The sequence below is a fragment of the Pelophylax lessonae genome (genome assembly GCF_965119305.1).
Source record: "Pelophylax lessonae genome assembly, chromosome: 2".
NCBI classification, from domain to species: domain Eukaryota; kingdom Metazoa; phylum Chordata; class Amphibia; order Anura; family Ranidae; genus Pelophylax; species Pelophylax lessonae.
In genome coordinates, this window is record NC_138769.1 from 250,885,066 (window position 1) to 250,897,620 (window position 12,555).

The 12,555-nt window shown below is 37.7% G+C and overlaps 1 protein-coding gene across 1 annotated transcript in view; it reads left to right on the top strand.

Annotated features, from left to right (window-relative positions):
• The window catches only part of LAMB3 (laminin subunit beta 3), a 105,517-nt gene that overhangs the window by 29,685 nt on the left and 63,277 nt on the right, over positions 1-12,555 (top strand). The window lies entirely within an intron of this gene.

The window sequence follows — 12,555 nt, forward strand, 5'->3', positions numbered from 1 at the left end:
TGCAGCTATGATTCCTCTCCTTCTCCTCCAAACATACATGTCTAGAACTGTAGTACTTCCTGGATCAAGGGATGTTTCAATGTAATTCCTCCAATCACAAGGAGCTCATCAGATTGTTGGAAAATGAGAGAAAGGTGCCCATAGTGTAAAACTGTAAGATTTCTTAAAAGTTTTAAAAACAAATGCACTTAGAATTCATCAGATTGTTGCAAAATGAGAGAAAGGTACCCATAGTGTAAAACTGTTTGATTTCTTAAAAGTTTTAAAAACAAATGCACTTAGAATGAATGCATAAATCCAAACATAAGAGCAGGTGAGGTTTGCCTCTTGGCGTGCGTTCCAAACACCGGGAAATACGTCACTATGATGTCCCCGCTTTACGCGTTTCGCCCCTCCTACGAGAGCCCAGTAGGAGGGGCGAAATGTGTTAAGCAGGGATATCATAATGACGGATTGTCCGGTGTTTAGAACGCATGCCAAGTGACGAACCTCACCTGCTCTTATGTTTGGATTTATGCATTAATTCTAAGTGCATTTGTTTTTAAAAATTTTAATAAATCAAACAGTTTTACCCTATGGGTACCTTTCTCTCATTTTGCAACAATCTGATGAGCGCCTTGTGATTGGAGGAATTACATAGAAACATCCCTTGATCCAGGAAGTACTACAGTTCTAGACATTTATGTTTGGAGGAGAAGGAGACGGAGAGCAATCATAGCTGCATACATCTTGTCCCTGGGAGCACTATATACCTACTTGATTCTTATTTCTGGTGAGTGGGGATTACAGGAGAGGAGCACGAAGAAGCACTGTGACAGCACCAGAAGAAATTAGCAAGCACAGACACTTTATATTGCACTTATGGACTTTATTTAATTTTGCACTTGCTTTTTTATGTAATATTGTTTACATTATTGAGTTTTATATTGTGTATTTCATTGTCATTTTTGAAGCAGCATTTAATTGTATTTAATATTGGGTTAATAACTCTACATGTTTAAGATGACTACAAAATCAGCTTCTGGTGACAGATCAAAAGTTAGAACTAATTGAGCAAAACAGGTATTTTGCAGTTTTTTTAATTTTTCAAATATCTTGGTGTCAAAACCAAACAAAAAACTAAAATCCAATAGCAGATAGACTATAGTGGTATTTGTTTCAAGCCCATCCCACTCTCCGTAAACACCACCTGAAATATTGTCACTCAAGTTTATAGCCAATCAGTTTGAGCTGAAACTAAAGTCCTGCATATATCAGAAGTGGTGATGAATGAAGTAATAAAAGAGGGGTGGGGCAATCACCCATTAGCTAATGACCTCTTGTAAATTTCATCTACCTATTTACAGATGGGATTGAAATATTTACTGTGACTTTCTTTAGTGTTGGAATGATGGCTTTGGTGTTGAACTGCTGTATCTGTTTCATCACAATGCATTGTATTTATGGTGAGTGAAGTTTTGGTAATGAGGATTTTTTCATTAATGTTAAATAATTTAAGTACCTTGTAGCATACCTTTAAGAAATATTTCAATGCATGATTACAATAAATTGCATGTGTTAAGTTTGCAATTTCTGTTCATGTGCTTTTTTTTATTTCATTGAAGAATTACCAATTGCTCTAAATAACAATGAACATATAAAAACCTATCTTGTTAAAGTTGATCAATACAATTTTGCTAAAACACCAACCTTTTTTTTTTTTTTGTAATACCTGCTTACTTCCCTGCCCTCTTATCACCTACATTGGTAATTATCTCCCAAGCTCATGAAAATTTGATTTATTTTAATACAAATGGATTAAAGAGGAAATACTATTTGCTCTTTAATTTGCATAATTTTTGAGATGTAATGGGCATGGGCAACACTTTCACTGTTTTCTAGCTTTTCATAAATAACTGAGCATCCCTGGACATATAGGAGTTGATTTACTTACACTAGAGAGTATAAAATATGGTTCAGCTCTGCATAGAAACCAATCAGAATCCAGATTTTATATGTCAAAGCTTAATCGAAATAAGCTGAAGTTACAAGCGGATTGGCTACTATACGTAGTTGCACCAAATTTTGCACTCCCCAGTTTTAGTAAATCGCAAAAAAGGGAGAGGGGGAGGGCAACCTTTTTTGTAATTAGACGTTTTGGATGTTGGTACCTATTATCCCTTTATCTACTTCAGGCACATTGATGTTATACTGGCCATACACGCACAGAATTTCGGCCGAAAATGGTAGTTTTAGGAAAGATTGTTCGAAAATCAGGCTGTTAGTGAACACAAGTTTACCGACGATTTTGATCATGTGCCCGGCTAATGTCGATGGATCTATAGCGAAAACTTTTATCGATTCTACAAAAGTTTTTACGTGTATGGTAAAATTTAAATGAAAATAATATTCTGACTCGTATTGCGCATGTTATCGAACGATCATTATGATCATGAAAACGATAATGTTAAAGAGTTTATTCTGTCAGTTAGTTTCCAATTCGCTTTCGACCGACGAATAATCGTTCAGTCTGCAAACGGCCGAAATTCTGTACGTGTATGGCCGGCTTTAGTAAATCAGCTTCATACTGTATGCTGCTATAAGTCAGATTAATTAACCTGTAACTAAAAATTGTCAGAGCAATTCAATGTATAAAATCTATTTGTTAATTTGGTATTACACTAAAGGTATTTCAGTAAAAAAAAGACTGAAGTGCATATGAAACAACATGAAATGTGTAGCAAATTTGTGATACCCAATGCCACTATTGGCTTATCTTTCTACAAACATTCTATAGACGACTACAATCCAGGATTGCCTCTGTTCTATGGTAGAATAATTTCCATAATACTTATTAACATGATATAGTTCATTTAATAATGTAACAGAAGAATCAATCATGATGAAAAATATTTTCTCATAGTAAGTGGATTTAAACTGTACTGTTCATATAGCTAGTTTTTCCGATTTTGGATAGTGTAGGGGATGGTTTAATTTATTATTTACCTTTTTGTGGTCCATGTCCAATTGGGTAGATTTTTCTTAGCTGTCTCAAAAATGCAAGAGAAAGCGAGAGAAAATCCTTACAAAATATTAGGTGTGATGTCCCAATTTTTAGGATTTAGCTTTACCTGTTGTTCTGGTGACAACTGTAAACCTTTTGATTTTCCATAACTTTCTGTCCTAATGACAGTAGTCCCCAAAAAGGCTGAATCTCCCCAGCAGAGGCAGACAGCAATAAAAATTGACAGAAGCTCTAATCCTTGTCTACTTCATCCAAAGAGAAAAGAAAAAAGCAATTGTTTGGCTACACATACAGTTTAAATATACTACATTAGGATCAGTTAAGACAGAGATTCATCGCATGACACAATATTAATCTTTAGATACATCTACCTAAAATGAGAAGCACTGCACCAATTGCATACAGATACTTTGTATCAAGTAAATGTCTTACCATACCTACAAAGATTAGTTGAAAATTTGAAATGTTCTAACTGCCTAATGATATTTCTTCCCCGAAATTTTAACTTATATGAATCAAAAACTTGACATATGATTCTGAATAAATATTATGCATTCTCCAGCTTGTTTAATACAAATGTTATTTGATAGAAGTATGCTGAGTTAATATTTTGATATGGTTGGTAAGCCAAAGACTGACCTTATACAATGCCTTAGTCTTATAAAATTTCAGATATAAGTCATGTGAAGACTTATATCTAACATTTTAGGATGGGGTGTATCATTCGTTTCCTTGATGTTTATATACAACATAAAATTAGGGAATAAATGAAGGCTTTAGTCTTACTGTACTTTCTTCATAAATTATTATTTTATTTTGGAGGTAGCCAAAAGGAAAAAAAAAGATATTAAGCTTTTCTTATGCATGGTTTAGTTAAGAGTTACAATACAATATCTTTTTTCCACAGCTCTTATCTCTACTGATTTCACATGTTCTATTTGCATATTAGAATTTGCACATAGGTTAGCTGTCTATAGTCTGGAGTTTGTTGTCCTCATTTGAAATTTGTGCGTGCGGTTGATCAGGCAGACCTAATATTCTGCCGGTCAGTGTATTCCACATTTGTACCACATGACAATGGAACCCATTTATTAAAATAGGGGAGGCAGTAACAATAAATAAAGCAAAGTGACCATGGGATTGACTGTAGTGTAAGCTAAACTGAAATTAACCTGTGTTCACATAAAATATCCCATCTTGTGAAGAAGAAGCTTTTTTTCTTTTCACTTAAACTTTGTATTATTGGTTTGTGGAAAAAAACAGGTTACATTTTTCTCACTACACATTGTAGTAAATAATGCCCATAGATGAAACGCATCAGGCGGGACGCTATGATACCGGTACACTTTTGAGCCGCGGCTACTGATTTTTACCATTAGGATGCCTGTTTACCTTTTATCTTTGTAAGTACCCTTTTAATAAAACTTCACGTTTTATCAACGGGGCTTCGTTATTATTGCCTCATTGTTTCTCTGGTGGCAGCTCTCCCATCTATGAGGGCCTAGGCATTCCATTCCATATATTAATGATATCCTGAGAAGGAGTGGAGAGAGGAGGAAAGGAGCTGGATGATTGTTAGTGTTCTCACAGCTGATTGTCCCCCCTTTGGTTTCCCTACATGTTTCATATTTAGGAAGTTCTGGTAAGCAGCCTCTGCAGGACAATTTGGTGTTGTGTGCCATCATCTCACATGAATGCTATTGATGAGATCTCATCTCTATGTATGGACATTAGGCATGTATGTGCCTCAATTATAGTGCTGCATTTGGACTTTCATTCTATTTATTTGTTAGCAACAGATTGATGCTGGCTGCTTCTTAGAGGGATTTTATTTTTTTATATTTTATTTTCCCGCGAATATTTCCCATCGTATTTCTAATGTCCATGTTTACTTTACTTCATCTTGCTTTTCAACACTTTAGCTAACTATACACAATACAGTAAATTATGTTTTCTGTTTGAAACATATGTTTCTTGGACAAAACACTATGTCAAATAAAAGAAAGCTCCAAAAAATGTGGAGTTGGGGCATGCTTTAAAGCTCAATGGCTTATGTCGGCATGCACCTATAATGTTAATATCATGAAATAGCTTTCTCCTACTGGTACTGTATTGTTGTAGCTAGAAATAGAAACAGAGGGCATTTAAGCTTAGCTGCCCAGGCCAAATTAGCAGTGTGAGCATGTGTCAGTTAACTTGACAATAATTCTATGACTAATTTACATACCTAAACCATTTTTTTTATATTTTTTACCACTTTGAAACCAGGCCAATTCTGACATTTCTCCCTTACATGTTTACATTTTTTTTGCTAGAAAATTACTTAGTAATGTTTTATATATATTTTATGTTTTATATTTTATGCAGAGGCCCCGGAGAATAAAATTGTGGTTGTTGCAATTTTTTAAATTACACGATATTTGCGTAGCAATTCTTAAAATGCAAATCTTTAGAATAAAATAATGAATTTTAGTTTCCACAAGCACAATATAATACCCAATTTTTGGTAAAATATAAAAGATGATGGTAAAATAGTTACTAAGCATGTCATGCTTTAAAATTGCAACAGAACAGAAATAAACTACGGTACCTAAAAATCTCTATATGCGACGCTTTGAAAGCCTTTACAGATTACCAGGTTAGAGTTACAGAGACATTTTGGCCATAGAGATATTGCTTTCACTGGCACATGCATGAGTACAGGGAGATGGGGGCACATTCAATTTTTTTTTAATTTTATCATTTATCTTTTTTTTTTTTTTTTTACACTGTACCTTTATTCTATTTTTTTAAATGAACTTTATTGCTATCACAAGGGATGAACGACATCCCTTGTGATAGCATGTGCCATGACAGGTCCTCTTTATGGAGAGATCTGGAGTCCACTAAACTTCACTTAGATGCACGAAGTGTCAGCTGGAGTCTCTAAAGAGAATGTTTTTAAATGGACAAATCCCCAGCACGGGGCATCATGTATGGATGAGTGGGTTGGGGTTAAATAAGAATTGCAGCATGGTCAAAGAAAGTCAGCTTTTGCTATAATGTGCAGCTATGCACAGCATACTTGCACATTATGGCAGATTTACATATGGGTTTTCCCTTCACCAGTGCTGACAGGTTCAGGTTCCCCATCTCTGATCCATTCTCTACTGCTACCAGTGGAAGCTTCTTCCGGGTCCTGCATCTTACCTCAGCTATGCATGCTGAAATTACATTCTCCTGGCATCTGGCTCCAATCTCATCAAATGTCAAGAATGAAATGGGTATGTACTGTACACTTCACTGCACATGTGCCATAGGCAGTGTACACAAGAAAAAAAATGATAGGAAAAGGGGAAAATACATTTTTAGGCAAAAGAGGCATGCCAAGTCTCATGTCAAGTTCTACAGCCTTGCAATTTTTTTTAGAGTTTACATTTTGTTTGATTTATTTACTTTAATTGTATGTGAGGAAAACTCAATATTCCTGGCAATAAATATACAGTATCAACAGATGGTTTGTTGAACAAAACTGAGAATAATACAATTTATTTATTGCTCAAATATCAGCTGATAGATACAACAAAAACCTCTTGTACTATTTTTTTTCAAACACAGTACAAATTATTAGAAAGTGACAAATAATATTAACATTGGGATAAAGGTTATACTACTACGGAAGTTTATACAATGTGCGATTGGTTTACAAGATTGGCACTTTTGGGAAACAGAACGTAGTATTCAGCAGACTGAGGTCATTTTGCTGGGCCTCTGACATACTTGTTTCCCTGTGATGAGATTTTTGTAAATGAGGCAGAAGACTGGAATGTTGACTTGGAATTTGCACCATTCATATTCATTTGTCCACTAGGCTGTAAAGTCTGAATCACTTGTATGAGTCCACAACATTTTCTAGATGTTATTGTGCAAATGAACATTAAAAGAAACTTGTACATAGAAAGTATGTAGGTTAACAAGGGTGAGCTCTATTTTTTGCAAATACTAAATGTCTGTGATGCTGATCTAGAGGCATCAGTAATTTCTGGTGGGACATTGCTAGCGCTGAGGTAATGTAAGTGTTAGGTACAATTTGTAGGTTAGGTTAAAACAGACCTTGATCACCCCCATCTATTACTCTTCATGGTTTTCTTACCCACTCATGGGCACTGATGGGCTGCACTGATGGGCACTGACAGGTGGCACTGATGAGCACTGACGGGCGGCACTGATGAGCACTGATGGGCAGCACCATCAGTGCCCACAATCAGTGCCCATAGTGCTGCCAGTCAGTGCTCATCAGTGCCTAAATGAGCAGGCACTGATGGACACTGACTGGCAGCACTATGGACACTGATTTAGGGCACTGATTGTGGGCACTGATGGTGGGCACTGATGGTGGGCACTGCAGGTACTGATGGTGGGCACTGATTGGCACTTTATTTTGATTTTCTGTAATCAGGGCACTGATGATCAGTGCCCTAAATACATGTCCTTGTCTCCCCTGCGAGGAGGAGCCGCTGATTGGCTCTCCTCGCCTCACACTGTCAAAGTGTGAGACGAGGAGAGCCGAATAACGGCACTTCCTAGTTTACATGTGACCGGCTGTGATTGGACACCGCCGATCACATGGGTAAAGAGTAATTTCATTGACTTTACTGATATCAGGGTCGCGCCATGTCCTAGCAACACGGCGCGGCCACGATCGCCGCTCTGCAGGCCCCCGGGGCCGCGAGAGAGAGGCTGTTCTGGTGCGCCATCATATGACGGCATCCCAGAACAATGGATACGTCATTTGATGGCAGGCGGGTAAGAAGTGGTTAATGTTCCCCCCTTACACAATTAGAAAATACTTTTGTTTGCAGTGGGTTTACATACTTTTGCAGTGGGTCCTGGCCCCACTACTTTCTTATTGCCCAGAAACCCAAGAATGACGCGCCCCCCCCCCACCCAATTTGCATGCGCTCCCATGTGTCATCAGGGGGCTGGCTCAAAGAACCCAGGAAAGACCCCCCCAGATGGCATCAGTAGAGAAAATGGTGGCGCAAGACCCAGAGAGCAAAAAAATAAAATAGAAATACGTGGGAAGTAAAGTTTATGTATAAGTGTTAGCTGCCTGCTGTAAAATTTAAATTCTGGACTGAGTTAAGTGTTAGGGCTTGTATCGATGATCTTTTGTTCACTTTAAATATATTTTTTCTTTTAATACAAGTCTATGGGAATGTAAAACTCAGTTGAAGCGGGTCAAAATTAAAACTAACTGAAGGTTAATTGCATCTGCAATTGAATTCTAAATGATCTCAAAAGTGTCTCAAACTGATGCCCAAGGAATGTCAACACAGGCCCTTAAGTAACCTTTTTAGTGGATGGTTGGGGCTTGGGAGGTGTTGAGGTCTATTTCGGGTGAGGAATTTTTCAGTTTGGGTTACTTGTTTTTTGGTTATGGGTTCCGTTTTATTTGGTTATGGGTTCTGTTTTATTTAGTTATTTTGTGTTATGCTTTTTAGTTCTTCCATGTTGGCACTGAAAGACACAAAAAACAGGCTCTCAGGGCTGAAAACATGCCAATAAATGTATTGCTAACCATTTCTTAGGCTTCATGCACACTTTGCAACAAAAGCACCAATTTTAAGGGCATTTGACATTTTTTTTCTGCCTCTAAACGCCCCCTGTTAGCCCATGTGTGCTTGCATACATAGGTGTTTACAGGCATTTAGAAGCCCCTAACGCCTGTAAAAAAATCACTTGTGCGTTTAGGAGAGGCGCATTCTGTCAGAAAAATATGCCAAACTTGCATAAACACATGTAAACATGTCTAAACGTGTCCAAACACTAAGCGCGATTAGCACTTGAGCATATATTCATTTCAATGGCCCAGATCCTCCACTTCTCGAGTCCCTCTTCTGTTCTCCTGGCCGCTCCCTCCTGGTAAGTCCCCCCACAGCAAGCAGCTTGCTATGGGGGGTACCTGAGTCACAGCTCCATGTGTCCATTCAAACACGGAGCTGCGGCCCTGCCCCCTTTCTTTCCTCATTGGCTGACTGACTTTAAATGACAGCAGTGGGAATCAATGGGGCCTCTTCTGTGTCTCAACCAATCAGGAGGGAGAGTCCCAGGATGGCCGAGGCATTCGTAGACATCACTGGATAGAGATGGGGCTCAGGTAAGTATTAGGGGGGATAAAGGCAAAGTCAGTCTGTACCTTTAGCAGAGAAACAGCCCCAAACCATAATGTTTTCAACTCCGTGCTTGACAGTAGGGATGGTGTACTTAGGGTCATAGTCAACATTTTTCTTCCGCCACCACTATGAGTTCCCCTTCTCAAGAAGGCACATGTACAGTCATGCCAATGAACATATAAATGATTCAGAGAAGGATTGGGAGAAAGTGCTTTGGTCAGATGAGACCAAAATTGAGCTCTTTGGCATTAACTTGACTCGCCGTGTTTGGAGGAAGAAAAATGCTGACTATGACCCTAAGAACACCATCCCTACAGTCTAGCACAGAGGTGGAAACATGAGGGAGCATAAAATTTGAGTTGCCAAGAGACATCCAAGAAACCTTAAAGATTTAAAGAAGATCTGTCAAGAAAAGTGGACCAAAATCCCTGCTGGGATGTGGGCAAACCTGGTCACCAATTACAAGAAACGTCTTATCTCTGTGCTTGCAATCAAAGGTTTCTCCGCCAAGTACTAACTCATGTTTTGCTTGGGGATCAAATACTTATTTTACTCACTGAACTACAACTTAATTGATAGCATTTGTTTTATGTGTTTTTTTCTGGATTTCTGGTTGATATTTTGTCTCTATGATTTAAAATATACATTTGATAATAATTATGGACCCTTAATTTCTTTGTAAGTGGGCAAACTTACAAAATCTGCAGGGGCTCAAATAATTATTTTCCCCACTGTATACCCATATATACTTGTGTATACATGAATATAAGTGCAAAATACTGCACTCAAATGTAAAACGTTTTATTTTTTTATTTTTTTACAGCTCAGATTGCATCGCTGCATTGTGATCTGTATGCAGTTGTGTGCATTGTCCCATAGGCACTGCTGTTCAGATATGTAAAAATAAAAAAGTACACGATTACAAACGCCTCCTTTTTTTTTTTTTTTTGCCTGTATGCAGGAGGCTTTAGATATTTTCTTTAATTACATTTTATATTCATCTTTATTTATGAAAAAAGTTGGTACAATGCACTCTGATTCATGAGTCATATGAAAATGAGGTAGTAGAGCAAAACAAATGTGACCAAAAAAAAAAATCAGTTATTTTACTAGTCTTTAAATAGGTGCCTTTGTGTAAGACATACGAAACTACAGAAGTATTGTACTGGTAGTAGCAGCTGTGTCTGTGGGAATTCTTAGCACACATTTTAGAGTGAAATACAGACAAGCCTGAACCCTTACACAGGCTGACTTTTTACCCACTAACCTTTCACCTACTTCATGCAGCAGAGCCAGACAAAAGCCACTACAAAGGTTTGTTTGTGGGCCTTGATAAATTTCACTTCATTACCCTAGATAACTTTCACCCTGTTACCGTAGGAATCTATTAACAGACACAATTCCCGAAACCTAAATTCAATCCATGTACATAAGTCATTTTTTATTTTAGGCAGCAATGGCAAGAATACTTGGAAAAATAGTCTTTTTTTAATAAATATACTTAGCTGTAATATATATATATATATATATATATATATATATATATATATATATATATATATATATATTTTGCAATCAAAAGTAAAAGGTATAGGAACATTAACAAAGATTTGCCAACAATTCAAGAAATACAACTAAGCCAAAGATACAGTAACTACAAGCCTTGCATTAAATAGTGTATACAAATACAGAATATATATATATATATATATATATATATATATATAAAACTGAGAATTAGTTCTGACCAGTAGATTGTTTTAAAAAAAGAGCTGGATGCATTCCTTAACCGCTTCTGGACTGGAAGGATTTTGCCCCCTTAATGACCAGGCCATTTTTTACGATTCGGCACCGCGTTACTTTAACGGACAATTGCACGGACGTGCGTACCCAAATAAAATTGATGTCATTTTTTCCCCACAAAAAGAGCTTTGTTTTGGTGGTATTTGATCACCTGTGCGATTTTTATTTATTGCGCTATAAACAAAAAAAGAGCGACAATTCTGAAAAAAAATATATATATATTTTTTACTTAATATGCACTGTTACTGTAATAATGACACTGGCAGGGAAGGGGTTAACCCAGGGGTGATAAAAGGTTTAAGTGTGAGCCTAGGGGAGTGTTTTCTAATTGTAAGGGGGAGGGACTTGTGGAATCAACACAGAGACCTGTGATCCTAAATAGGACGATCACAGGCACTCTGAGTTTATTCCAGAGGGAACAACGGTCTGCTCTGTTTACAACAGCAGACCGTCATTCTCTCTCAATGGGGAGTGATCTCGGGTGCCTGGTGGCAATCGCTGCCTGCCTGCCCCGTCGGCTTCCCCGCTGCGTAACGGGGTGGGTGCGCGCACTCCCAGAAGCGCTCCCTTTAACCTCCGCACAGGTACGGCGGTTTGCGCAGCCGTGCCAGCCTGCCATAGTATATCTGCGGAGGGCAGTCGGCAAGTGGCTAATGCACAAAATATAACAGGATACTAAATGGATAAAATACAATAACCAGTACAGCACTATTTCAAATATGAATCTTAACAAAGTGAATACAAAACCAAAACATAAAATATTTTGAATCATAACATGACAAAAATATTCCAAAAATGAATATTCTCAAAAGGCAAGGTATTCCATACAGTCCATTTGAACCAAACAATGCAAATTAAACAGTCTAGTGTCCAGGACCACATAGGGTAATCCAAACAAGCAAAGGTGTAACATGTGTGCTTCTTTTTAGCAATCTCTTTTTATGTGCAAAAACAAACACCAGGGAAAGGGCCCTCCCTATGCCACCTAGTGCCACTCAAATTGCTCACCTTGAAACTAGACCCCTAAATTATAAAAGATCTATTTGCACTTGATAAACACTTACATCAGGGATCTCCAAACTATGGCCCTCCAGCTGTTGTGGAAATTCATGTCCCATGAGACATTGTAACACTCTGACATTCACAGACATGACTAGGCATGATGGGAATTGTAGTTCCTGAACAACTGGAGGGACATAGTTTGGAGACCCATGATATAAATGGAATCCATTCACCACCAGGCTTAAATGGAATGAAGCTCAGCAGAGAGTGAAGGGTAAATCACTACAAAGGAAATATCACTCAAAAAAGGGAAAAAAAAAAAAACGCAAAATAGTGCCCACTGATAATATTTATTAAAATTGCTATAGCGCAATTTGTAAAACTCACAGAACAATCAAATTACAGTGTCATAAATGTAACAGATTATCCAGGCAACAAAGAATCAACAGTATACTCAGCTGCGTGATGTACTCCAAAGATCAGGATTTTCTCTGCAGAAATCACTAGTGTGATGCGTGACGATGTCATCGGATGATTTCATCGGGCTACACCTCAGTCCAGGGTGCTATCTGTTGTTGAGGTGGGGAAAGA